This window comes from Balaenoptera borealis (genome assembly GCF_965194805.1).
Source record: "Balaenoptera borealis genome assembly, chromosome: 11".
Lineage (NCBI taxonomy): Eukaryota > Metazoa > Chordata > Mammalia > Artiodactyla > Balaenopteridae > Balaenoptera > Balaenoptera borealis.
Genome location: NC_138868.1, coordinates 35482972 through 35510501, shown reverse-complemented (window position 1 = coordinate 35510501; position 27530 = coordinate 35482972). Strand labels below are relative to the sequence as shown.

Below are 27530 nucleotides of genomic sequence, written 5' to 3'. Positions count from 1 at the left end.
ATAAAAGCCATATATGACAAACCCATAGCAAACATCATTCTCAATGGTGAAAAACTGAAACCATTTCCTCTAAGATCAGGAACAGACAAGGATGTCCACTCTCACCACTATTATTCAACATAGTATTGGAAGCCCTAGCCACAGCAATCAGAGAAGAAAAAGAAATAAAAGGAATCCAAGTCAGAAAAGAATTAAAACTGTCACTGTTTGTCAATGACATGATACTATACATAGAGAATCCTAAAGATGCTGCCAGAAAACTTCTAGAACTAATCAATGAATTTGGTAAGGTTGCAGGATACAAAATTAATGAACAGAAATTTCTGGCATTCCTATACAGTAACAATGAAATATCAGAAAGAGAAATTAATGAAACAATCCCACTTACCATTGAAACAAAAAGAATAAAATACCTAGGAATAAACCTACTTAAGGAGGCAAAAGACCTGTACTAAGAAGACTATAAAACACTGATGAAAGAAATCAAAGATAACATAAACAGATGGAGAGATATACCATGCTCCTGGACAGGAAGAATCAATATTGTGAAAATGACTATACTACCCAAAGCAATCTACAGGTTCAATGCAATCCCTATCAAATTACCAATGGCACTTTTCACAGAACTAGAACAAGATATTTTACAATTTGTATGGTAACACAAAAGACCCCAAATAGCCAAAGCAATCTTAAGAAAGAAAAACAGAGCTGGAGGAATCAGGGTCCCTGACTTCAGACTATACTACAAAGCTACAGTAATCAAGACAGTACGGTAGTGGTACAAAAACAGAAATATAGATTGATGGAACAGGATAGAAAGCCCAGAGATAAACCCTCACATATATGGTCACTTTATCCTTGACAAAGGAGGCAAGAATATACAATGGAGAAAAGACAGCTTTTTCAATAAGTGGTGCTGGGAAAAATGGATAGATACATGTAAAAAATGAAATTAGAACACACCCTAACACCACACACAAAAATAAACGCAAAATGGATTAAAAACCTAAATGTAAGTCCAGACACTATAGAACTCTTAGAGAAAAACATAGGCAGAACATTCTATGACATAAATGACAGCTAGATCCTTTTTGACCCACCTCCTAGAGAAATGGAAATAAAAACAAAAATAAATGGGATCTAATGAAACTTAAAAGCTTTTGCACAGCAAAGGAAACCATAAACAGGATGAAAAGACAACCCTCAGAATGGAAGAAAATATTTGCAAACAAAGCAACTGGCAAAGAATTAATCTTCAAAATATACAAGCAGCTCATGTAACTCAATATCAAAAAACAACCTAATCCAAAAATGGGCGGAAGACCTAAATAGACATTTCTCCAAAGAAGACATATGGATGGCCAACAAATACATGAAAAGATGCTCAACATCACTAACCATCAGAGAAATGCAAATCAAAACCACAAGGAGTTATCACTTCACACTGGTCAGAATGGCCATCATCAAAAAATCTACAAACAATAAATGCTAAGGAGGGTGTGGAGAAAAGGGAACCCTCTTGCACTGTTGGTGGGAATGTAAATTGATACAGCCACTGTGGAGAACAGTATGGAGGGTCCTTAAAAAACTAAAAATAGAACTACCATATGACCCAGCAATCCCACTACTGGGCATATACCCTGAGAAAACCATAATTCAAAAAGAGACATGTACCACAATGTTCATTGCAGCACTATTTACAATAGCCAGGACATGGAAGCAACCTAAGTTCCCATCAACAGATGAATGGATAAAGAAGATGTGGCACCTATATACAATGGAATATTACTCAGCCATAAAAAGAAACAAAATTGAGTTATTTGTCGTGAGGTGGATGGACCTAGAGTCTGTCATACAGAATGAAGTAAGTCAGAAAGAGAAAAACAAATACCATATGCTAACACATATATATGGAATCTAAAAAAGAAAAAGAAAAAATGGTTCTGAGGAACCTAGGGGCAGGATAGGAATAAAGACGCCGATGTAGCAAGTGGACTTGAGGACACAGGGAGGGGGAAAGGTAAGCTGGGATGAAGTGAGAGAGTGGCATTGACATATATACACTACCAAATGTAAAATAGCTAGCTAGTGGGAAGCAGCCACATGGCACAGGGAGATCAGCTCGGTGCTTTGTGATCACTTAGAGGGGTTGGATGGGGAGGGTGGGAGGGAGATGCAAGAGGGAGAGGATATGGAGATATATGTATAGGTATAGGTGATTCACTTTGTTGTACAGCAGAAACTAACACAACTTTGTAAAGCATTTATACTCCAATAAAGATATGAAAAAAATAAAATAAAATTAACTTAAAAGTAAAAAAAAAAAAAAATAGAATTTTCATCCTTGAAGATTGCATTTTATTCACAGGTATTCCACCATTTCCTCAGTCTCCTTTCAGCATTCAGCATTATCGAGTTGAACATTTGACTATATTGCTTCCTTCACTTTACAGAGATCCCCTGTGTTCCTGTAAATAAGCCATTTCCATGTTATACTACACTTTTTGCCATCCAGCAACAAGGACTCACCTATATAGAAGCTTGCACAAAGCCCTCAGTTCGATATTGCATCTGCTGTAAGTCAAGGTAATAATATGTATACTTAGTTGCTTCCAAAGCAAATTTTACACATCATTTAAAATTTGACAGCTGGCCCAATAATGAAGAGTTTGCCTGATTCTTGCGTACCACAGCCAATCTGTTGAAAACCACATTCCTAAGAGGACTTTTCCCACCTGCACATCTCTGACCACCAATGAAAATCATTTCACCATGGTTCTTTTGAACTCAGGAACTCACCCCTTCCTCAAATAAAAATTGTAATAACATAACCAAAAGTGATCTCAGAACAGGGAGTTCTTGATTTTCCATTCCAGCAAACTTCGATAGCTGCACTGTTATCATAAATGTTCCCATTTATGCTAGCATTATTTTATCATCTGCTGAATCTGCTTTGTGGAAAGAAGATGTTGAAGAAAGGAAGCACAGAAAGTCACCTAGTTTTCTGGAAGTCTTAAGGGCAGTCACCCTGATCCTCTCTTGTATGTCCTTTCCATATATCATGATGGACCACTTTGCCACCCTTTTTCTTTAAGGAAATGAAGAAGTGAAACATCAAGATTCAGTTAATGTGATAAATTCACGATGTCTGGGGATCCATAGGGAATTTTTTTTCACTTTATAAGACCCAAAGCCACATGGTGACATTTTGTCATTCAAAATGTGTGTGTTTATGAGGGGCGGGGAAGGTAGTAGGTGGGTAGGCATGCACACACTTGTGTTTAGCATTCAAGTGTACTTAACAAGAACTAGATTTCATCTTTTTCCTTAAGAGAATGGAAAAAAAGAAAAAAACACACAGAAGCCATCCAGTATCTTAGTCCCTAAATCCCAGCCAGACTAACAGATTAACTGCATTTCTTTTTTTTTTTTTATTTGAAATAACCATTTTTAATTAACCTATTAAGAATTTTAAAACTAATGTTCACATTTTCAATTCAACAAGTCTGTGGGTTAGTTTGCTTTTTGGTTTGTTTGTTGGTTTTGGGGTGGAGGTAGGGACTAAAATCAAAATACATTACTTCCAGAGCTGACAATAATATTGTAATACACAAGTCAACCTTCAAATTCCAGATTTGCTTTTTTCAGCCATGCCTTCATTTTGTTAACAAAAGTGGCCTCCTGTGTGTTTCTATCAAGTCCATTTATAACACATTCAACATAGAGGAATGATAATTTCTCACAAGTTCAGTTGGGATGGGTTGGGGAGTGGGCACCATGTAGAGCTAATGGGAGCACTGTCCCCTGGTGTGAGAGTTCAGTTTCTCACCTCACCAGCACCTTCTCTCAATGCCACCTCCCCCAACACAGTAGAGTTTCATTCATAATTTGGATTTTTAAACCAGAAGGTTGTTTTGGTCAATCCAAAATAACCCAAAGAGCTTGCTAAAGTTACATCAATAAGCAGCTTTTTATAGAAGGACTGAAAGAATTAAGTAGAAGGCACAGTAGCACTGTAAAGGTTTTTCAGATCATGATAATCTTTTTGTGTGTATATATGGAACCCAAACTTCCTTTTTTGTTGTTAAAAATGTCTGATGAACAATCAGAAAATCCTTATTTGTCCTCTTTCCCTTTAGTTTTTCTGTATACCATCTCTCGAAAACTGGCCAGAATCTTGTTTTCTCTCTTTCTTCTCTCTTCTAGGTTAAAGGATGCAAGGGCTCTCTTCTCGTCAGCACTATAGATCTGGTTCTCTTTTCGCAGTCGCACAGCCTCCATTCGGCGATGCCTGCTACCACTCATTACGTAACCCGAGCATTCAAATGATGCAATTTCTTCACTTGTCAAGCCAATTTCACCTCTTCGTGGGATACGTTTTCCAGCTTTTACATATTCAGCCATAGCTGCACCTTCACCAGGTAACAGAGCATGGCCATAGTTCAAAGGTTTATCATCTTGAGAGGCAAGTGTTTGGGGAGCCTCTGGGCCAATCAAATCTGAGGGTTCTTCAGGCTTTGATCGATCCCTCCAGGGATTCTCCAGAAACTCTTCTTGGGACTCTTTAGAACTTGAATCACTGGAATTTTTTCTGCTCTTCTTAGACTTCTTTTTCTTATATTTCTTCAATCTGCATTTCTTCTTCTTTTCCTTTTTCTTGGCTTTCTTTGCTCTCCTTTTTGTATCTTCATCACTGGAGTCTGTTTCAGAATCAGAGTCACTGTCACTATCATCAGAATACTTCTTGTGTTTTCTTTTAGATGATTTTTTCTTCCTCCTTTTCTTGGATCTTTCTTTTAAATGACTAGACTTCTTCTTCTTCTTCTTCTTTTCTTCTTCTGAAGTATAAGCTGAAGTGGTGCTTTTCTTTGGCTCTTCGTCCTCTACTGGTGTATGTTCATCAGAGTCTGGTTCCGGATTCTTTGGAGAAAGTCCCCATACTTCAGGAGCTCCCAGTTCTCCAATCCGCTCTCTCTCACTTAATCTCTTCTGCCGCAGGCTCTCTTCCCTCTCCTTGTCCAGGAGGCTAGGCCATGGCTTGTCGCTCCCATAGGGGCGTGAGTAGCCGCCATAATAGGCGGATGAGGAGGCAGAAGCGAAAGGGGCGCCCCGTGGCGCGGAGGGCCGCTCTCGAGAGCGTGACCGCGAGCGGGAGCGGTAGGACTGGTTTCGGGAGCCTTGGCTGGGGCCACTCAGTTGATGGCTAAGGCCATTCCGGTCCCCGGACCGAAAGCAAGAGTGCGAGCGAGAGCGACGGCCCCGCGGGGAGCGAGAGGATTTGCTGGTCTTAGGTCTCTTTGACGAACTGCGACGCTTCCCCCCGGAGCCCGAGGCCTCCCACTCCGGGCTGCGGGAGCCAGACACCGGAGCCATAGCTGTTTCTGGGTCCCCAAAGCCATGGGAGAAGGGGGCGCTCTCGCGAGTTGGGAAGATCTCCGTTGCCTTGGCAACCAGGACCAGCAGCCGCGACACCACCCGAACCTGATAAAACCTTGGAACTTAACTGCATTTCTTAACCAATAATTAACCTTGTATCTCTACCTTCCATCCCTCCCACTCTTACTATCCCCCCTACATTTTTTTGTCATGAAAACAAAGCCTTGATTTTACCAAAGTTAAATTCAATGGAAGAGATATGACAAGCCAGATGTAAGCGTCAAAAATGATAAATAGGAGGAAAGAAGATGGACCTCTGTTTTATTTTCATAGCACTTTTTCCAACCCTCTATTCTAACACTTACCATATTGAATTGTAAATGTAATGCAATGGCTTGCCCACCAGTGTTTGACAAATGATGAATGAACAAATGATATAACATGGATTGTACTGAGCCTGGAAAGTTTCACAGTACCATAAGCAACTGAATTCAGTGCTGAAGAATTACTAAGAATTGGATAATCCAGAGGTAGAAAGTGACATGAATAAAGATAGAGAAGAGGGAATGAATGTGACTCACTAATGGGTCAGTATTGTGTGCTGGTCTCAGCCTGTCTATAACCAATGTTGTAGCTGGACATGCCTTTGTGGTTCTTATTTTCATGGCAAGATGCCCTCAGCAATAACTATCAGGAAACTTCGGGGGAAAAAAAAAAAAGGTTTCTTGCCTACAAGTACTTGAGCATAAAAGGCACACCTGGGGGCATATGGAGAGGTTGTGGATGGAGAATAGAGAGAGCCTGGGTGTTTTCTGTTTGTTTGTTTTTTTCTTTCTAAGGAAAGAAGGAGCCTGGGGTTCTACTTTTATTGGGTTCAAGGGTAGGGGGCCTAGGGTTTCAGGGACTTGCTCTTTATTGGTGAATTTAAAACATAAAACTGGGAATTTAAAGCAAGAGAATAGAAAAGACAAGGGACCCAAATGGTCAGTTATCAAAATCAACCAAGGTCTCTAAACAATAAAGCCAGGGCAAAGCAGGGGTGGGGGCAACTGACTCTTTAACTAGACCTGTGGCTGGCAATCTGTTTATTCAGGATAGCCATCTTTGAAGTAGATGCCTCTCTGAAGTGGATACTTCAGCAATCAAAGCTTTTGTCAGGCACTTGCATATAAAAAAGAAAAAAAAAGTCATGGTTTACCCTACAGACAGTAGATTAGTCCAGGTACAGAAGTAAGATGGCTTTAGTATCCTTCTTCTTTAGAATTTGTACAGTCTTTTCTACTTTATTTTCCCACCCCAATACTTCTAGTGAATGACTCTGGTCCTTTCAGCTCTTGGTTACTGCCAATTATATGGAGGTTACAAAGCAATGTGAATAAATAAAAGAACAACCTGGAAGTGCACATATATCACAGTTCAATTAAAAGTCTTACTTATTAGGAAATAAAGCTATTTCATTAAAACAGTTTCATTTATTATTAAGAAAATGTAAATAACTTGGGAAAGCATTACCTGGATAACTTGGAGACACTGAGTAATTAGTTATACTTTCTAATGGCAAGAAACTTTCCAGTAGAAAAATGTCATCTGGAACGTTATCATTTACAAGTCAGTAATGAAAACAAAAACTAATAGGAACTTTAATGCAATACCAAAGAGTCAGGGAAATAAATGTCACCAGAATGCAGAAAATAACATCTCTTCTGGCATCTATCATTTAATTTGGTTTTGCTTCAATCCTAGCCTTTAAAAAATGAAAAACCCCTAGTCACAATCTCTAAGCTTATGGAGGAAGCCACTGTCTTCATTAATTTCCTATTACACAGCAGGTGATGTTAGCATTTCTGAGAAGTCATAACCTCCGGAGAAACTTTGGTAATACATTCATTTCCTTTATCAGTTTCATTTACTGAGCACTTACTATGTTCTGAGCATTGCAGATCTCTGCAGGGGCGGAGGAAAATGGCAACAATAAGTCAACTGAGACTCAGCTGTCCACACTCTTGACTGTTGTCTGAGAGCCCTCAAGACCTCAGACTGAATTTTAAGCTTAGCATTCCTTTTCAAAAACATTTTAAGGTATTTCATGCATTGTTGAGGCATTATCCTGTTTCCCAGGTCATCTACTGGGTATCTTGGAGTGGCCCTAAACTGCTCTTCCTCTCTCATGTCTGCCCTTACAGGTAAATAGATCTGTTAAAGACTTCTTCAGAAGACACGATTCCATCAGTTCTTGCTCTCTGTCCTCACTGCCACAGCCTGGGCTCATGCTTTTGTTCTCTCTGACCTGGTCTGCTATGATCTTATCCTCCTAATGGATCTATTCTCAGCACCTTCTCCTGGGGGAAAATATGTGTGTGGGTGGGTGTGTGGGTGTGTGTGTGTGGGGGGGTGTGTTTTGAGAGCATATCAGTTTTACACAAATAAATTTGGAGGGCATTGCCAATTATCTCTGAACCCACCATTCATTTATTCATTCAACAAATTCGATGTCCAGTTCCTGTGCTTTGCACTAGGGCCATAATAATGAGCAATCCTTGCCATAATAATGGTCACTCATAATATTGTGTGATCCTTGCCAATATATAGCTTAGAGTCTAACCTATATATTTAAATATATAAAATCTAAAACTCTCCTTTCACTCAGAAACCTACAAAATATTTGTCTTTACTAGAGGAGAACTGTAAAACAAATTTGCTCTAAATCTGCCTGATACTCCTCCTATTCTTCATAAATCCCTTGATTATTCCTAGGCTTAGATTATTAGTACCTAGGGGTCAAAGGTGTTAAATAAACACAAAATTACTTTAGGTTATTGGAACTAACAATACTAATACATTATTTAATAATAACATACTATGTGATAATAATTATTATTATACATTATTATTATTAATGGGGGTGAAGGTATCTATCTCATAGAGTTGTTGGTGTGAGGAGTAAGTTTGTATATGTATGTATAATATCCAGCATGTAGAAGTCAAAAATGTTGACACAAAAAATGTTGATGCATTTTTTTCTTCTTAAGACTCATCAAGAAAAGGATTAAATATCATAAATCAATGTAATGCCACAGTGTTTCATCAAATTATACTCTTTAAATATATCTACACATAGTTTTCTTGATCAATATTTAAAGCTTTTGATATTAAAATTATCACAGAATTATCAAGCTTTGATTTAAAAATCAAATAATTTTTCCACCCCATTCTATTCTTGATCTGTAAGAGTAAAGAGTATCTGAGGATGCTGTATCCTCTGCACCCCACTGAGATCACTGCTACAGCTTATAATAAAATAAGGAAGCTCACAAGCAATATACATGAGTGCACTTGTCTGAGTTTCAAATGCCTAGAATTAAGGCTTCTGGAAAACATTTCTTATAGGTTTCAAACACAAGGGTGAGATTTAGATCCTTCACTTTTCTATTATAAAGGCCAGTGAGTTCATTACACAGACTTCTCTCAACCTTGTCAGATTCTGCTTCCATCAAGTTGCCCATTTTGGAGAAGGTTCACAGTAATACCTGCTATTCCATCGTCTGTGTTTGTGTGAGATTTCATAATCACTTGGCACCCCTTGCTGTCCTGAACTTTCCTCATGCCCTCTGACAGTCCTGTCCTCCCAGCAAGGTATGAGGGATTTTGACACTCCAAGTTTCACATGTGATGAGGGCTGACTTTATGGCAGCTGCCTTTTCCTAATCCCATTCCCAAATAGCCATGTTGTTTGGCATATGACATTCAACAGGTGTGCATATGTCTTACAAGGTCTGTTGCTGCCAGAGGAGACATACGTAGAAAAGATCTAACACTTGCGTTGACCTGCAGGCATCTGTCATGGCCTGGTATCCATGGCCACGGGCAGGAATCCAAATACAGAACAAGAGGGCATGCTGCCATCTTAGCAGATGAGCATGTAGAAAAGTAACCAAGAGCCTCTATAACAAGCACCATGGACACAGCAGCAGGACGGGATGTGCAGCCAATAACATTCAATTGACTCTTTATCTGTTGCCTAGGAACCTTGGGTTCATGAGCAACGTCCTTTCTAATTGTGACTTGAGCTGGGACATTCCCATCCTAAGAACCAGTATCTGTGAACTGCCGTGGATAAGTGTTGGGCAGCACAAGGCCAGCTGGATCTTTGAAACCAACAGAGCCAGCAATGAGATCTTCACTTGGGATGAGAATTGCCTCCCCTGGAGCTAGGTCAGCAAATGCAGTCTGTTTGTCAGAGCTAAGAGGTAAGGAATAAAGATGGATCATTGTATGTTTGTGTTCTTTTCCCCTGCTTTCACTCTGAGTGAGCAGAAGAATCAGGGGAGGCACAAAATGGTCAAGAATAAATCCGTCCTGTAATGACAGTCCAGATTGGGGTGGCCTGAGTCAGGGCTAGAAAGAATAGAAAAATAAATGAGAGAAAATTGGACTCTGAATCAGTAAGTTAAAGAACCAGCAGGATTACTCTAGAGGATCATGAGGCTTGGACTCAGAAGTCAGATCATCTAATTCCAACACCAGCACCCCACTTATTAGCTTTGTAACTATGGTCAAATTGCTAAACTCTCTGAGCTGCTCTCCACCGTTTGTTTTAGAGATCTTGGTTGATTTTTACAACTAACCATCTGGGCCACTTGCTTTTTCTCTTCCTGGGGCTTTAAATTCCCACTATTACGCTTTCAATTCACCAACAAAGAGTGAGCCCTCAAAACCTCAGGCCCCCACTTTGTCCCCAATAAAAGCAGAACCCCAGGCCTGCACTTGCGTTCTCTCCATGTACAGGTGACCTCGCTGTGTGACCCCAGGTGTACTGGGTAATTTCCAAGATTCATAAATAATAAACCTTATCTCTTTCAAAGTTCCCTGATGGTTATTGCTGTGGGTGACTTTTAATCATAAAAGAATCACAAGGGCCAGTCTAGCTACAACACTAGTTATTGATAGGCTGAGACCTGTACAGAACACTACTACAAATAACAATATCCAGTACAACTACCACAATCCAAGAAACTATCATCTCCCTCCTGGATTATTAGAATAGGCTTTTTTCCCTTCTTCTCCTACTTTTTAAAAAATTAACTTAATGTTTTTATGTTTCCATTTTTTTCTCCTTTATTGGCTTATTAGTCCTACCTCTTTGTATTTTTTTTCAATCATTGCTCTAGGGTTTACAATACACATCTTTATTATGGTTTATCTTCATTTAATATTATAGCACTTCACATATAGTATAAGAACATTACAACAATAGACCTCCATTTTCTCCCTCATCTCCTTTGTGGTGTTATTATCATACATTTCACATCTACATAGTTATAAATTTCATTTGTTATTATTTTTGCTTTAAACAGTCAACTATTTTTAGAGAAATTAAAAATTAGAAAAATTGCATTTTACCATTTCCCACATATTTACCATTTGCTGTGCTCTTCATTCCTTTATGTAGATCCAAATTTCCATCTGGTAGTATTTTCCCTGGACTAAAGAACTACTTTTAAAATTTCTTGAGTGCAGATCTGCTGGTAAGGAATTCTCTCAGCTTTATTTGTCTGAAAAAAAAATCATTATATCTCTTATATTTTTCAAAGGTTATTTTGCAGATTATAGAATTCCAGGTTGACAGTTCTTTTCTTTCAGTTTATTAAAAATGTCATTCTATATTGTCTTCTGGTTGTGAATCTTATTTTCTTCCTCTGTATGTAATATATTATTTTTCTCAGGCTGCTCTTAAGATCTTCTTTTTATCATTGCTTTTCAGCAAGTTGATTATGGGGCGTATTAACGTAATTTTATTAACATATAGTCAGCTAAGAAATCGTTGGGCTTCTTGAATATGCGTGTTTGTAGTTCTGATCATCATATTTGGGAATTTTTCAGGCATTATTTATTCAAATATTTTTTCTCCCCTCACCTCTTTTTTCATGTACTCCAAATAAATGTATGTGGTTAATCAGAAAAATAGAATGAAAAGAAAAATCTGATGCTGATTTTGAGACAGCTATGTGTTATTCAAATCTAGATATCAAGAATGAACTTAGAAATGTATACCTGGAGCCCAGTACAGGTCTAATGAGGAATCAGAAATTTGGACACAATATCCTTAGTTAGGTTCCAAGGAACATTAGTTATGCAAGATGTTCTTCCAAGACGGGTTCCACAAAAAATAAGTTTGAGTAAGGCCTAATACTGGATCTTCTTAGTGAGTCACAATATTTATCAGCATGCCAAATGCCATGAAAAGATCGATTGTTAAAAATCCATTGTCTTCCAAACTTAGTAGTACACATAATTTTTAAATCAGCAGTCCTCTTTGCATCCCTCAGAATACCATATTTGGGAGTCATCAGCTTTAGGTAAAAGGTAAAGCATGGACATGGGCAATATTCCCCAGGGAGACTATGACAAGTGACGTGGCAAGACAGATTTCCCTACATGTTTGTTCTGTTAAACTGAAAATGAATAAAGGGGGAAAGGCATGTTCAATTGGCATGCCCTAACTAAAGGAAGGTAAGGATAGCAATGTGGAAATACAGGAAAAAACTTCGTATAATGAAGAAAATTACTCTTGTAGGGGCACAGCTACCTAATCCATCTTTTTTGAAGTAGCTGGAAAGAGATACCAGAAAGCAGCTGCTGTAAATCAGGGAGACAGTATCTGAAAGTACTTAAGAGCTCAGATTGTCAGTGTGTGACGGTAAGCAGGTTTCTTAAACTCTTTAAGGCCCAATATACGCATCTGTAAAATAAGGATAAGAATAGTACCTAAATTATAATGTTTCAGCCAGAAATAAATGAAACAATGACTGTAAAACAATTTGCATAGATTTTGTCCTATAGTGAATACTCATTAAATATAAGCTTCTATTTATTTTTTTTACAAAGAAGCATGGAAGACACAGAAGAAAGAAATGCATGGCTTTAGAGTGAAGACATTTTTACTAGCAAAGAGAGGGATATATAATCACAAAATCAAAAAGAAAGATAAGAACAAGCAATGTGTCAAAATATAGAGACAGAAGTTTAAGTCCTGGAACTTTCCATGTTATTCTAGGGCTTATAGAGAAGTCACCTCACCTCTGTATTTCTCAGTTTCTTTTTCTAAAAGTTGGAATAAAAATACTCTCTTGGCTGGGTTGTTGAAAAGATTAAATGACATCACAAATGTGAAGTCTCTGTAAAGGCACACACATCATGTACGAAATATTAAATGAGGATATTTGTATTAGTCCAGGTTCTCCAGAAAAATGGAATCCTTAGGATATATAATAAATTACAGGAATTGACTCATGGTTATGGAGGCCAAGAAGTCCCATGATCTGCTGTCTTCAAGCTGAAGAACCAGGAAAACTGGTGGTGTAATTCAGTCCAAGGCTGAAGGTCTGAGAATCAGAATATCAGTCTAAGTCCTGGACTGAGTCCAAAGGTCCAATGTCAGAGTGCAGGAGACAATGGATGTCTCGGCTCAAGCAGAGAGAAAAGATTGGCTCTTTCTCCACTTTTTGTGCTATTTAGGTCCTTAGTGGATTGGATGACTCTCATCTGCATTGGTGAGGATGATTCACCAATGCATCAGTACTCAATCTACTGATTCAAGTGCTAACCTTTTCTGGAGATACTTTCACAGACACATTCAGAAATGTTTTACAGCTATCTGGGCATTCTTTAGTCCAATCAAGTTAACATATAAAACTAACCATTACAATATTATTAATGAAAATAGTATAGCCATAAATAAAAAGAGCAGCAATATCTAGTCCAGATTCCATGAGAACTATTATCATCATATTTATATCAAAGTGGAAAGTAATGCAGAAAGAGGTTCAGTGATTAAGCAAGAAATCCCAGAGATGCAGAGAAAGAGCCAGGATTAGAATTTCAGATTTTTTGGCCACATGTTCAGTTCTCCCAGTACAGACTTGGAACTGTTATAGCCCTTCCTAAGTCTGGATCAATGACACTTTATATTCTGGTCATGAGAAAATCCCTCTATGCTGCTGTTTTGATGCTTTGCTGCTGGCTGAAGAGTCCAAAGCTACACTGTACAAAAACCACATATCTCCCTCGAGGTCAATGATATTGACATTTTCTGCCTGATTTGGAGGTGCTTTGTCCACAAGCTACAGTAAATCTGATTTAGTCTCATTCTCCATATCACTGATAATTCTGACTTTGGCAGGAGCATGTATCATGCCATAGAAACAAAGTGAAGAAGAGGAACTAGATTCTGAGATACAAGTGTGATATATGATGAAGGATTCTGCAGTTTTGTTTTTGTTTTTTTTTTAATCTAGAAGGAGGTTACTTCCAAAGAAACTTCGAAATAATTTTTTTTTAGCACACTGGATCAAATCCCACACAAACAAATTTTTATCACCACCTATTCTGGCTTACTAATAGCCTGTTCAACCAACTGTGCAAATTTAGTCACAAAAGCACCTTTGTACATGGTGACACAGGATGGAGGAAGTGTTAGGAGGGGAAAAATAACAAAATATATCTTAATGAGAAATTCCATAGAGTATCTCTAAAACCAAGGTAAAAACCTAGTTGAGAGATATGGAAATAGCCATTATCTTTTCTCGTAAGGTGCTTTGGGTATTATGAGTCTCCATTCATGATGCATGAACCAATCATGAATGTGTACTTAGCCCCCAAAATAAATTTAAAGAGAAACACAAAGAGAGCCTCAGCCTACCCCCTCTGCTAATTTGTAGTGGAGATCTGTTTTGTTGTTGTAGCCCTTCTCCATTCTCTGCTTTTTCTATCAGGAATCAATGCTTCCACCTTCCATGTGGTCCTGGTGAAGCTGTCAATTACAGCTGTGAACATGTAATTAAGGCCAGCCAATCAGAGACTCTATCTCTCTAGTACTGTGATTGGATTAAGAATGGACACATGGCCTAAAGAAGTATAAGTCTTCCAGATAATAGATATTTGGAGACTGAGGGGGGTGCGGAAAAAAAAAGAGTTCTTTTTTTGACTCACAAGCTATAAGGATATAAGCTTGGTTATCTCTCCTACCACAGAAAGTCTGAGAACTGAACCTACATGTAGAAGGAAGAAGAGCTAAACGATGGAGACAGAAGAGACAGACAACAACAAAGAAAACTTCAATAATACAATTTATGTCACTTAATTCTGATATGCAGAATCAAGTGGTTCCAAATATATAAGCCAATATATTCTCCTTTTAGCTTCAGGAGTTTAAATTAGATTTCTGTGGCTTTTGGCTAAAATAGTGCTAATACAGTATATACTGTATACTGTAATACAGTAATATATTGAAGTCTTTCATGATCATAATCTCTAGGACCATGTTTTAGCAGTACAAAATAAATATAAACCAACTTGCTTGTGATACTCCTTTTGACTAGGGGACATGATTTATACAAAACTAAGAATATGAGATAGGGGCAATCTTTAAATATTGCTGATCTGAGTCACTCAAAAAAGTTTATCTTTAAAAGAACACTGAGAGGGACTTCCCTGGTGGTCCAGTGTTTAAGACGCTGCACTCCCAATGCAGGGGGCCTGGGTTCGATCCCTGGTCCGGGAACTAAGATCCCACATATTGCAACTAAGCCCATGCGTAGCAAGTACTAAGCCCATGCTCTCTAGAGCCTGCACGCCGCAACCAGAGAGCTCACACGCCACAACTAGAGAAGCCTGCATGCCACAACAAAGACCCAGAATAGCCAAAATAAGTAAATAATAAATAAAAATAAATTTATAAAAAATAAAAAAATAAAAGAACACTGAGGAACAAAATTCAGGAGATGCGCCATAGATGTAACAATGAATATTGACCCCCCTCCCTGTTTAGGGGGTAACTATCCTTTCTCCACACCTAAAACTAGCTTTGATTAAAGTTGATAAAAGATTATTTCATCAACTGCATTTTTCTACATAAGTGATGGAAATACCAAAATTATTTTGAAATATTAATCAATGTTTTTAACCAAGATGTTTCTCATTACCCAACCCCTTCTCCTAATTAGAGCAACTAGGCATCTGGTCTTACTATTCCAGGGATGGGATGACCCAGCAGAATGCTTAATTCAGTTTGCAGCTTTCAAACTGTAAAAACCTAAACAGAAAAAAGTCAGAAGGAAATGAAGAAAGCTGAGAAAGGGGGTGATATTCCTGAGAAGCTACTCCCAGAAACACTAAAGTAGAAATGGCTACAGGGTACATGCCTGTACAGCCCCTGGCCCCACCCCATCCCCCAGTTTCCCATAGCTTCAGAGTAGACAGGGAGAGCAGTCAATGGTTTTCCATGCTCCCAGGAGGCACTCTGAGGCAGCAGAAAGAGCCAGACCTAGGGCAAAGGACAGCACAACAGCAATTTGTAGGAATCAATGGCTCAGGACTAGGCCAGATGACTGACATCACAGAAGATGTCTGCATGTATAGATGACAGTCAGGAGCCAGACATCAATGTGCCCTGCAACATGAGCTACGGAATTCAGCCACCAACCTGGGGGAGAGGGGCAAGGACCTTGAACTGATTGAGATTTTAGCTCCTATCATCAGGGGAATGAGCTCTTGAAATAGAATTATACTGAGTCACAGAAAAACAAAGGTTACAGTTCTGAAGCACTAGACAGAGAATCATACTTACTAGTGAAATGTTAAAAATAATTTTTCAGAATAAAATAACCAACAAAAATTTTAAGTCTTTTATTCAATATTTGCATTTGAAATTATGGATCACTAAGTTCTGTGTTAAATTTAAAAAGTCACTTTTGTTGCAGACAGTACATAACTCTGAGCCGTGGCCTCCAAGACTCTGCATCTCTTGGACTTGTGTCTGGGGATATTTCCTCTTCCGGTTATCAAAGAATCTTCTACCCTAGGCCAGCATAGCATAACGATGAACTATTAACCCTAAGTAAGGCTAAGCTCAAGAAGGTGGCCCACTCAGCACCCCTGCTATACAACTGTCAACTCCAAACCCATCCTTTCCTCTAATAGAGGGTCAACAGAACCCATCTGTATGTGAAGCAAAGCACTGAGAAGTAGGGGAAAGCAATTCCCCATACTCCATGTTAGAATTGTCTACTACAAAGAAACAACATCTTTATCTTATTCAGCTGTGATGACGCATTATCCTTTTCTTCATTTTAAGAAGGGAATAATAAGTGTTGAACACAAAATACACATCAGGAGTTATGCTAGATACTTTATGCGTGTTGTCTCATTTAATCCTCACAACAGCACTGTCTGGTCAGTTTTATTCCCATTTTCAAATGAGGCCAGTGAAGCTCAGAGAGGTTTAGTGACTCATCTTAGGTCATATAACTCATAAGGGGGAAATTTTGAAATGAAGTAAAATTAGCCTGGCTTTGAAGCCTGTGCACTTCAACTCCACCACACACCTCCCAAATCTGAACCACATTAAAGGGTTCAAATTTTGACTTGATGGCTTAGTGTTAACTGAAAATTCATTAATCACTGTGTGATGTTTGAGCAATGCTCATCCTTGCTATTCTTTGGCCAAGCATCCTCTGCTCCTTTATATTCATAAAGCTGGGTTTTCTCATCTTCTCATCTAAGCTAAAATGTTACTTCCTAAGAAAGACTGACCCTAATGACCTTATCGAAAGTGGAAGATTAGCCACACAGTCCCCAACACACATCAGCAGAGTTGTTCTCTGTATTTCTCACTTCCTGAGATGATCTCTTTCATCTATTTTCCATCTCCTCCAACAGAAAAACCCCCATGTGCCCTTTAGCAGGTTTCTGACTTCCATTCTGTGTCTCTATCCTGATATCACAGTAGCCAGAATGATACTTTTAAAATATGTCAATTATTACATTCTTCTACTCAAACTTCTTAAAGTCCTCCTACCTCATTCAGAGTGAAATACCAAGTCCTTACCCAGTTCAGTCTCCAACAGTCTCTCCCTCTACTCTCCCCAACTCTCTCTGCTCCAATCACCACTTCTTGAACAGGCCTCAGGGCTGTGCCCTCGCAACTCATCTGCCTGGAATAGTAGTTGCCTTGATATCCTCACTCCCCACTTTTTCACTTCTCTCAAGTCACAGCAAATCATTATACCTGGTTGCTTAAAATATTAAAGAGTAACAATAAATTTTCACTTTTATAAACAGTTACTTTACAGGCACCCTCACAAGGCTAATTGTTTGTTTCTACTGAACTTTAAGTATGCAAGTTTCTAAAGGAGGAAGTAAAAATTTGCTCATCTTGCTATTTACAGAAAAAAAAAAATAGATTTAATCTACCCCCTACTGGCCAAAGATTTAAATGACCTCACTTGGCTTTTTTACCATTCTACTTTTCTTTCATTTCTATAAACGAGCATGTATATATTTCCTTCATTGGTTCATATTTTTATTCATTCACTCTTTTATTCAATGTACAGTTTTGAATATCTACTAAGGAGTCAGTGGTAGAGATACAAAAATGAACAACACCCAGTTCTTGTCCTCAAAGACCTCACAAAATCAAGGGAGAGACACTCCTAGAAACTATTAGAAGGGACACCATGAAACGTGCCATCTGCTGTTTCCATGGGGGAGTTCTCCATTTAACTATTCCAGAAACTGAGAATTACAAAAGCAAAAAGAGCATTCTGGAATCTCATTTTTAGAGGGCTAGTGTAATAAGAGACATACTACAATGATGACATTTAATATTCATACAAAATAGTATGTTCCTTTTTATATTTGTAAGTATCTCAGTTATAGAGATTTGATTATGGCTCCATACTTTTCTAAATCCATTGTTTGGTGCTTGCCCAACCTGTCACATAGTTGATACCTTTGATGAAATCCAAGGGAAAGAGTAGGAGAAGGCAAGGCCAAATTTGGTACTTATTTATTTATGATACTATGTAGCTAAGTGGTATCTCTCTTCTGCTGGTTCCTGGTCCTGGCTTCCACCCACCCCAACAATTCCTCTTGAGTAGGAAGAATGAAGAGACAGTAGAAGAAAGAATAAAGTATGAAGCACAGGAATCACTGGAACATATTTTTCTTTCAGTTATAATTTATTTGTGACCAAAAACTTGCATGTTGGTGGAAGAGGACTACAAGCAAAGTGCATGTAGGAACTCAGTTTATTCCTGAGTGCACAGGGTTATGGATACATAGAGGAGGTGGCATTTGATTCTACTGGGGTAGAGAAGGTATTAATTGTAAAGAATTCTAGATTATGGAGGTTCTGAAATATGATTTCATTGCCTTGTTATAATTTGTGTGGCAATTTATATTAAGATACTTCCATATAAATAATAGTATATTATGTAGATCTGTGTTTGTGGGTGTGTGCACTGTGCATGTTTATGTGTGTGAATTAACTTTAATTTGCACCCTAGGGACAGCTACTTAGAATTTACAGTGCTGCAATCAAGAATCCACATTCCAAAGTGAATATGCCAGCATTTCAAATATTTATTCTAAATATATTCTAATAACACAGCTGTTAATTTACAAAAGGAATGTTGATTTTCCCCATTGGTAAAAATAAGTGGCGTTCAAGACCTCTTGTTAACTAGAAATATTTTATAAGCTCCAGGGCCTTTTCCTGAACCACATATCAAAATCTGCCAAGTGCTCAACACCTTCAAAGCATCACTTTAGCTCTAGAACTTATTTGGGACCTGGGTCCCCCTGGTCTAACAAATGCTCCTATCACCTTATCCAATAAGAAGGTGGCTAACCTAGAGTCCATTTTAGAAAGAACCGTTCAAACATGGTACATTTGGAGTGTTTCCAGTCATAGAATGGGGTGTCACATTACAGAAACAACAGTTCGTGCCTGCTCAGTAGTAAAGTGATATAAGAATTTGGTAGGAGACCCTGTAACATCTCATTAACAGTGAGGTGTGAGCGAGGGAACTATACAAAGTCTATTGCCTCTCACCTCAGAGGCTTCTGCTGCATACCGCCCTACCCACTTAGATCAGTTTACATAATAGGCCTTCACCAGGGACCACTGTCTTTCTTTAATCTACTTTGAATCATAAGTCTGGGGCGTGGAGCTACAACAAACAAGCCCTCCTCATTTACAAAATGTTTCATAGTTTTGGAAATCATTTTAAACCCACATAGAGGAATAAATGATTCACAATGCCCCAATCACCTGAGGCAATTCTGAGGGGTCATCTTCCTTGAACAGAGTCTGGGGTACAATGGAAGTAACACAATCTAGATTAGACATATCTCAATTATCATACAAGAAAACCTATTGTAAATGCCTCATGATTGGTGCTGTAAGAAATGAGTGTACAAAAAAATAACCCTTTAAAACATCTGTTAGAATAAGCACAAACCAATCCTCAGTTATTTAAATAGGTAATCTCAAAGAAGTACATTTTTGGTTAAAAGTTTCTGTAGAAGGAACATTATCTATTTGTTCTCCCAGTTTCCTAGACTGTATTAGTGGAGTTTAATAGGAAAAAATAAATAAATAGAATGGTATTTTGAAGCATCTTAAATCTTCATAAAGTTTATCTGCTTCCAAAATGATGTAAGTAGAGGAGCTAAGGGCAAGCAACAGGAGAATGTGATTGCTCCCTTAAGGTAATTGGTATGTGATTATTCCTTAGTAGGAAATTGTGTGCTGCATAATTTTCTTATTGTTCATTGCTGCCACTTCATTATAATCTGAAAAGATTTGAACAAATCCAAAAATAAACAACAAATTCCCTAAAATGCTAAATTATCCTAATGGCACTAAACATCTTTAGATGTTTTGATAATCAGTAAAAAAAAATTTTGAGGTTTGAAGGTAGGGGTTATATTAAAAATCATCTTTATTGTAGAATTTCAGTTAAACTGAATGTGCACACAGTACAGACATCCTAAATAAAAACACACTGCACACACAAAGAGTACAGATGGTGATTAACCTGTTGGTATAGTCAGTATAGAATGGCAAATAGAAGAATTCCATTCTAGGAACTGAATTGTCAATGTTTGTCTAAAATGCTCAAATCAAATACATAATCTCTAAATCTTTACTGTGAAGCAGAGTATCAGCCAGGGTTCTCCAGAGAAATAGAAGAAACAAGAGATATATATTTATATGATGATATTTGTTATAGGAATTCTCTTATGCAATTACGGAGGCGAAGAAGTCCCATAATCTGCCATCTGCAACCTGGAGAAACCAGGAAAGCCAGTGGTGCAATTTAATGTGAGTCTGAAGGTCTGAGATCCCGCAGCACTGATGTCTGAGGACAGGAGAAGATGAATGTCTCATCTCAAGCAAATTCACCCTGCTTCTGCTTTTTTGTTCTAATCAGGCCCTCAATGAATTGGATGATGCCCACTAACATTGATGAGGGTAATCTTCTTTACTCAGTCTACTTATTCAAATGCTAATCTCTTCTGGAAACACTCTCACAGACAAACCCAGAAATGATATTTTACCAGCCATCTGGGCATCCTTTAGCCCAGTCAAGTTGACATATAAAATTAACCATCACAAGCAGTGTAAAGCATAGAATTGAGGCAATTCTCTAGATAATTTAAATTTGAAAGAGACACACACACATTTTACCTTAAAATAATCAGAGGTATAGGTTTAAATATTTTGAATAGATGAAACTAATTCTCTCATTCACAGGTAATCAGCCTAGAGTGGAGTTTTGCTATTATTCTGGTACAGTGACTCATGTAGACATTCAAAACAGCCATGCCTCCTTAATTCTATTATTTTTCAGATCTGGAACAATTGCTTTCAATCTTAAAAATTCGACTTGGGTAGTTTTAGGGTGTTAAGACTTTTTCCTCTGTCCTTGTTAACTTTGTTTCTAAACAAATTGAATTTTGTGATTAAAGGTGAACAATGAGAAGAACTTACTGGTCCTTTTTGTTGTCTTCTGGTTGTTGTTATTGTTGTTGTAGACAGGAATAGAACCATACTGGGAGTAGATTTAGTGTTTTATGTTGGCTTTCAAATAGATATTGGTAAATAACAGTGCATTGAATATCAAGTGTAGTAACTGCACAGCATCTCCCAACCCACGTACTCTCCACCTGACGGAGGAGAAAGATGGGCCCCAGGGCAAACGGTTTGAGCTCATTCCTTGTGGACTCTGAGACGGGAATAACACGACAGTTGAGAGAGGAGGCTGGACACTGTCCAGATAGAAGAGAAGAGACCACGTGTTCCTCATTCTTGAAGTCAGGAGACCTCCCCGACTACACATGTACAGAAAAGCTCCTTGGAGGTCAAAAGGGGAGTGATGCCAACTAATGCTCTTACCCATAGGCCTCTTCGGTAGAATCCATCTTGGCTAAGAGATTCGCAGGCACGTGGGAAAATCCCGAGCTATACCAAATACGGACTTTGAACCAGGCAAATCAATATGATTGGCCAAAGGAAACCAGGAAGAAACGCCCCATTAAAGTGATTCAAACTGCCACGAGGGCACGACTCTCTCTCTGAGGCTGCCCATGTGTCTATCCACACGTACTGTACTCTTTTATCTCCTAATAAATACTTTTCTTGTTTCACTACTTTCCGTCTTTGTGGGAATTCTTTTTCTGCAAAGCCGTATGGCCAGGGCCTTGTCAGTGACCAGTGGTCTAGTGGCTAGGATTCGGTGCTGTCACCGCTGTGACCCAACTTCAATCACTGGCCAGGAACCGAAACCCTGCTTGAAGCCACTGCAGACTGAGGCCACCGGAAATCTCACCCATTTCAAGGAAAAGCAACCCCTCATTCTTTGAATTGTGCCAGCAGAACTACCATGCTTCTGTATTGCTTGACTTCTGCTTCAACTTCTTGTTCCACATGCTGAGCCAATCAGAGCCCTAACCTGGGATTTACAGGATTCAGAGATAGTGTAGCTGCTGGTGGTATAAGCTTAAAAATACAAAACTCAAAAGCTGTCACTGGCCATACCAATTGCCAATCAGGAGAAATCCATCTACAGTAGGAAAAAATTAAGTTAACCCAGCAGCAAGTAGGGAAAAAAAAAAAAAAGGAGAGCAAATCCTGGTAGTAATTGAGACTCAGCTCTATTCCTTCTGTTTCCCCAATTTTGTGTTAAACTATTCCTTTGATTCTTTGATCCAATAAATTTCTACTTTAGCCCAACCGTGATTTGGGCTTACTAATTTGCAACTAAGCTAACATTAATTGACATATAATATCTGATTATCTTATTAATACCAGCATAAACCAATCAAAGATAACGCATTTATTATGACATGGAAAGATCTCCTAAATCACATTTTAATCTACTCTAAAGCTGACATATAAACAAGATGAATCTTGTTATATACACCCCCATCCCCAAAATAAAATTGTCTGTTTAACACTCCACATCTGATTGTGTTAACTTGAAGCCCAAATATACAATTAGAATTTTCAAAATGCTGTAAATTTGGATTTAATTCCATATTGGTTTAAATTTGTATAGGTTTAAAAATTTTAATACCAAGCTTGTTTCCACCTCAGGGCATTTTCACAAGCTGTTTCCTCTCTCTGGAATACTCTTGTCCAGATACTTTCATGGCTCATTCTACCTCATTAAGTCATAATAAAATAACACTGTTTTTGAGAGACTTTTTCATATCAACTACACAAAGTAGACTATTCCAACCTCTAGTTACTTTCTATTATGTTATCCTGTTTTGTTTTCATTATAGCTCTTTCTGAAATTCTTATCTGTTTCTTGTTTTTTCATCTCTACTTTGTTTAGACTATAGACTTCATATAAAAAAACATATCTGCCTTATTTATGAAGCACCTAGAACAGTGCCTGGCACTGTAGGCATTCAATAAATATCTGTTGAATGCAAGGAAGGAAGGAAAGAAGGAAAGATGGAAAATCAGAATGCAAACTCAATTGATGAGGTTTTTTTTTAATTAAATAAAAAAGATTTCAATGTTAGGAATGCACCATAGGAGTATTACCCAGGATTATCAACTGGCTACCAGCAAAGCTTCTGAGGGACAGCACCTCTTGGGACACGACATTTTCAGAGTATGGATTTCCATCTTAAAATTCCAGAAGCTGCATATTCTTATTTATCCAAGTATGATTCAATTTTCAGTGGTAGCCGAACACTCAGTTAATCACACAAGACATTTTAGCAACCAAAATGCCACTGTGTTGCTTTGTAATAGATGAGCATAATGTTTGTATTCCATCCCAGGGTCCCATCCTTCCCCCTTTCCATATTTAACCTTACTTCCTACCAGTATAATGGTATCAAGTAAGCCAACTGAATAATCAAACCATTTTTTGATAAATACAAAATTCAAAGGAGAGAAGTAAATTGGTTTTGGGAAGCTACTGAAACCTCAGCAAATGCAATATATCAAACTTAACTATAACTGAATAGTTAAGAGATATGCTAGCTTGATCCAATATACTGTATTCTTTTCCTGCACAATATTGAATACACATTTTTAAACTCTTTTCTCTATGTAAGGCATTTCTCTTACATTTATATAATTTTCCCTTTATAAGTATTCATTTTATATCCCTGTTCACCACAGGATCTATCTTTCAGAGTTGAATTAACTTAGCTAACTCCCATGGTACAAAGCACCCCATGATTTTAGCCTACACAGACTAATTTTAATATTCACCTTTTAAAAAGCCTAATGAAGTCCTTATGATCTTAGATACTGTGGGGAGAAAGAAATTTTCCTCTACCCTTTTAGGTTCTTCTGCCTAGTCTAAGGATTAAATTGACATGAGACACATTAACAAGAGAAAATCAAACAAAGTTTAATAACATGTATACATGGGAAAGACCCAGGAGAACTGAGTAACTTTCCAAAATGGCTGAAACCCTCACTTTAAATAGCATCTTCAGCTAAAGACAAAAGAGGATGGTAAGCGTAGGGGTTTGGGACTTCACAAGGGAGGAAGGCAATTAACATGAAGAAGGAAAAGCAAATGTTTGGTAAATAAATGTTTGCTGGGGCATACAGAGACAGTGGGACACAGAGAAGAATTTTTAACAAAGAGACTGCTAGGTTCCTTTGTCTACCACACTAGTTCATACTAGAGTTATCTATGGTGATAGCTCTATTTCTGGAACAGACCCCCTAAATTCTTCAGGCAGTTAGGGGCAAGGTCAAAGATTCTTCCCAAGTCTTTTGGGACTTGATTGTTTTCAGCTTGAAATAATCCACATGCAAAAGAGACATTTTGGAGTGGGAAATTTTGTTTCCCTACAGTATACATATTTTTCCTTGACTTACAATGGGGATACATCCCAATAAACCCATCGTAAGTTGAAAATACTTTGAATACACCTAACCTACCAAACATCATAGCTTGGCCTAGCCTACCTTAAACATGCTCAGAATAGTTATTGCATTAGCCTATAGTTGGGCAAAATCATCAAACACAAAGCTTATTTTCTAATACAGTTTTTAATATCTCTTATAACTGATTGAATGCTGTACTGAAAGTGAAAAATAAAATGGTTATATGGGTACAGAATGGTTTTAAGTGTATTGTTTGCTTACCCTGTTGATTGCATGGCTGACTGAGACCTGTGGCCTGGTGATGCTGCCCAGGATCACAAGAGGGTATTGTACTGTATATCACTAGCCTAGGGAAAGATTACAATTCAAAATTCCAAGTATGGTTTCTATCTCTTTCACACTATGACAAAGCTGAAAAATCCTAAACTGAACCATTGAAAGTCAAAAACTGTTTGTAAATGGGACATGAGCAAATAATACAACTCCAAAGGCTCTTCTCCCCAACTGATATCTGTCTCCTCTGAGATAACATCACCTCTCTCCTGTATTGCTCTTGTTTCCTTAGTACTATTCAACCCAATAGAATAAAACAAATGTCATTAAGTGAGAAATAAAAGTAATATTGGGCAACTTTTCCCTAATGAAATGTAGTTTATAGAATACTAAGCAGTTGTCAGAAACAATGAATTAGAGTTACATTCAGAAACACAGAGAGATCTTTAAACCACAGGATTGATTTAAAGAAATAAAAAGCATATTATTCATGTAAATTAAAACACATACATACATAAAATATTGTATGTATGCTTATGTGTGGACCTACATAACAATATTGCATGGATTTTCAGTGAGACATACATATCCGAAGGCATATATACAAAACATTAGAGTAGATGTGGAGATGGATGGGGGATGGGAGTAAGGAGTGGAAGTGTGGATCAAGTACGAAGGTCAAAACAAGGTAAAACATGAAAGGATGGATGTTAATTACCTGTCACAAACTGTACAGTATGCTTGACTCATCTCAGTACATCTTAGATCCCAAAAAACCTAAAATATTTTAATAAGTTAGATGTATATAAGCTGACATGGAGTGATGTCTGAGTTATAAACTAAAAGAGGTAGTTGAAGAGAAGTTTGATCCCATTTGTGTAAAATAAATACTTGCATATGCACACATACCTATGCTCCCATATGTTCAGAAAATTTCTGAGGAGATTGATTAGAGATGGCAGAGCAGAAGGACGAGCTCTCACTCCCTCTTACAAGAACAACAGAATCACAACTAACTGCTGAACAATCATCAACAGGAAGACACTGGAACTCACCAAAAAAGATACCCCATATCCAAAGACAAAGGAGAAGCCACAGTGAGATGGTAGGAGGGGCGCAATCACAATAAAATCAAATCCCATAACTGCTGGGTGGATGACTCACAGACTGGCGAACACTTATACCACAGAAGTCCACCCACTGGAGTGAAAGTTCTGAGCCCCACGTCAGGCTTCCCAATCTGGGGGTCTGGCAACAGGAGGAGGAATTCCTAGAGAATCAGACTTTGAAGGCTACTGGGATTTGATTGCAGGACTTCGACAGGACTGGGGGAAACAGAGACTCCACTCTTGGAGGGCACACACAAAGTAGTGTGCACATTGGGACCCAGAGGAAGGAGCAGTGACCCCACAGGAGACTGAAAGAGACCTACCTGCTAGTGTTGGAGGGTCCCCTGCAGAGACGGGGTGGCTGTGTGTCACTGTGAGGACAAGGACACTGGCAGCAGAAGTTCTGAGAAATACTCCTTGGCGTGAGCCCTCCCAGAGTCTGCCATTAGCCCCACCAAAGAGCCGGGGTGGACTCCAGTGTTAGGTCGCCTCAGGCCAAACAACCAACAGGGAGGGAACCCAGCCCCACCCATCAGCAGACAAGTAGAATAAAGTTTTACTGAGCTCTGCCCACCAAAGCAACAGCCAGCTGTACCCACCACCAGTCCCTCCCATCAGGAAACTTGCACAAGCCTCTTAGATAGCCTCATCAACCAGAGGGCAGACAGAAGAAGCAAGAAGAACTACAGTCCTGCAGCCTGTGGAACAAAAACCACATTCACAGAAATACAGGCAAGATGAAAAGGCAGAGGGTTATGTACCAGATGAAGGAACAAGATAAAACCCCAGAAAAACAACTAAATGAAGTGGAGATAGGCAACCTTCCAGAAAAAGAATTCAGAATAATGATAGTGAAGATGATCCAGGACCTCGGAAAAATAATGGAGGCAAAGATCGAGAAGATGCAAGAAATGTTTAACAAAGATCTAGAAGAATTAAAGAACAAACAGAGATGAACAACAAAATAATTGCAATGAAAAATACACTAGAAGGAATCAATAGCAGAATAACTGAGGCAGAAGAACAGACAAGTGACCTGGAAGACAGAATGGTGGAATTCACTGCTGTGGAACAGAATAAAGAATGAAAAGAAATGAAGACAGCCTAAGAGACCTCTGGGACAACATTAAACGCAACAACATTCACATTATAGGGGTCCCAGAAGGAGAAGAGAGAGAGAAAGGACCCAAGAAAATATTTGAAGAGATTATAGTCAAAAACTTCCCTAACATAGGAAAGGAAACAGCCACCCAAATCCAGGAAGCGGAGAGAGTTCCATACAGGATAAACCCAAAGAGAAACATGCCGAGACACATAGTAATCAAATTGGCAAAAAATAAACACAAAGAAAAATTATTGAAAGCAGCAAGAGAAAAACAACAAATAACATACAAAGGAACTCCCATAAGGTTAACAGCTGATTTCTCAGCAGAAACTCTACAAGCCAGAAAGGAGTGGCATGATATACTTAAAGTGATGAAAGGGAAGAACCTACAACCAAGATTACTCTACCCGGCAAGGATCTCATTCAGATTCAATGGAGAAATCCAAAGCTTTACAGA

The 27530-nt window shown here is 38.3% G+C and overlaps 2 long non-coding RNA genes and 1 pseudogene across 3 annotated transcripts in view; 1 reads left to right on the top strand and 2 right to left on the bottom strand.

The window, feature by feature from the left end:
- Window positions 1-27530, bottom strand: part of LOC309606032 — a 1194635-nt gene that overhangs the window by 353754 nt on the left and 813351 nt on the right. The gene's annotated exons all lie outside the window — the stretch shown is intronic.
- LOC309605982 (NF-kappa-B-activating protein pseudogene) lies at window positions 3417-5373 on the bottom strand (annotated as a pseudogene). Its single transcript has one exon. The product of its transcript is annotated as an NF-kappa-B-activating protein pseudogene (transcript).
- On the top strand, window positions 9515-27441 carry LOC309606024. The gene is made up of 2 exons (XR_014231610.1): window positions 9515-9623; window positions 10826-27441. It is a non-coding gene; the product is annotated as an uncharacterized lncRNA (long non-coding RNA).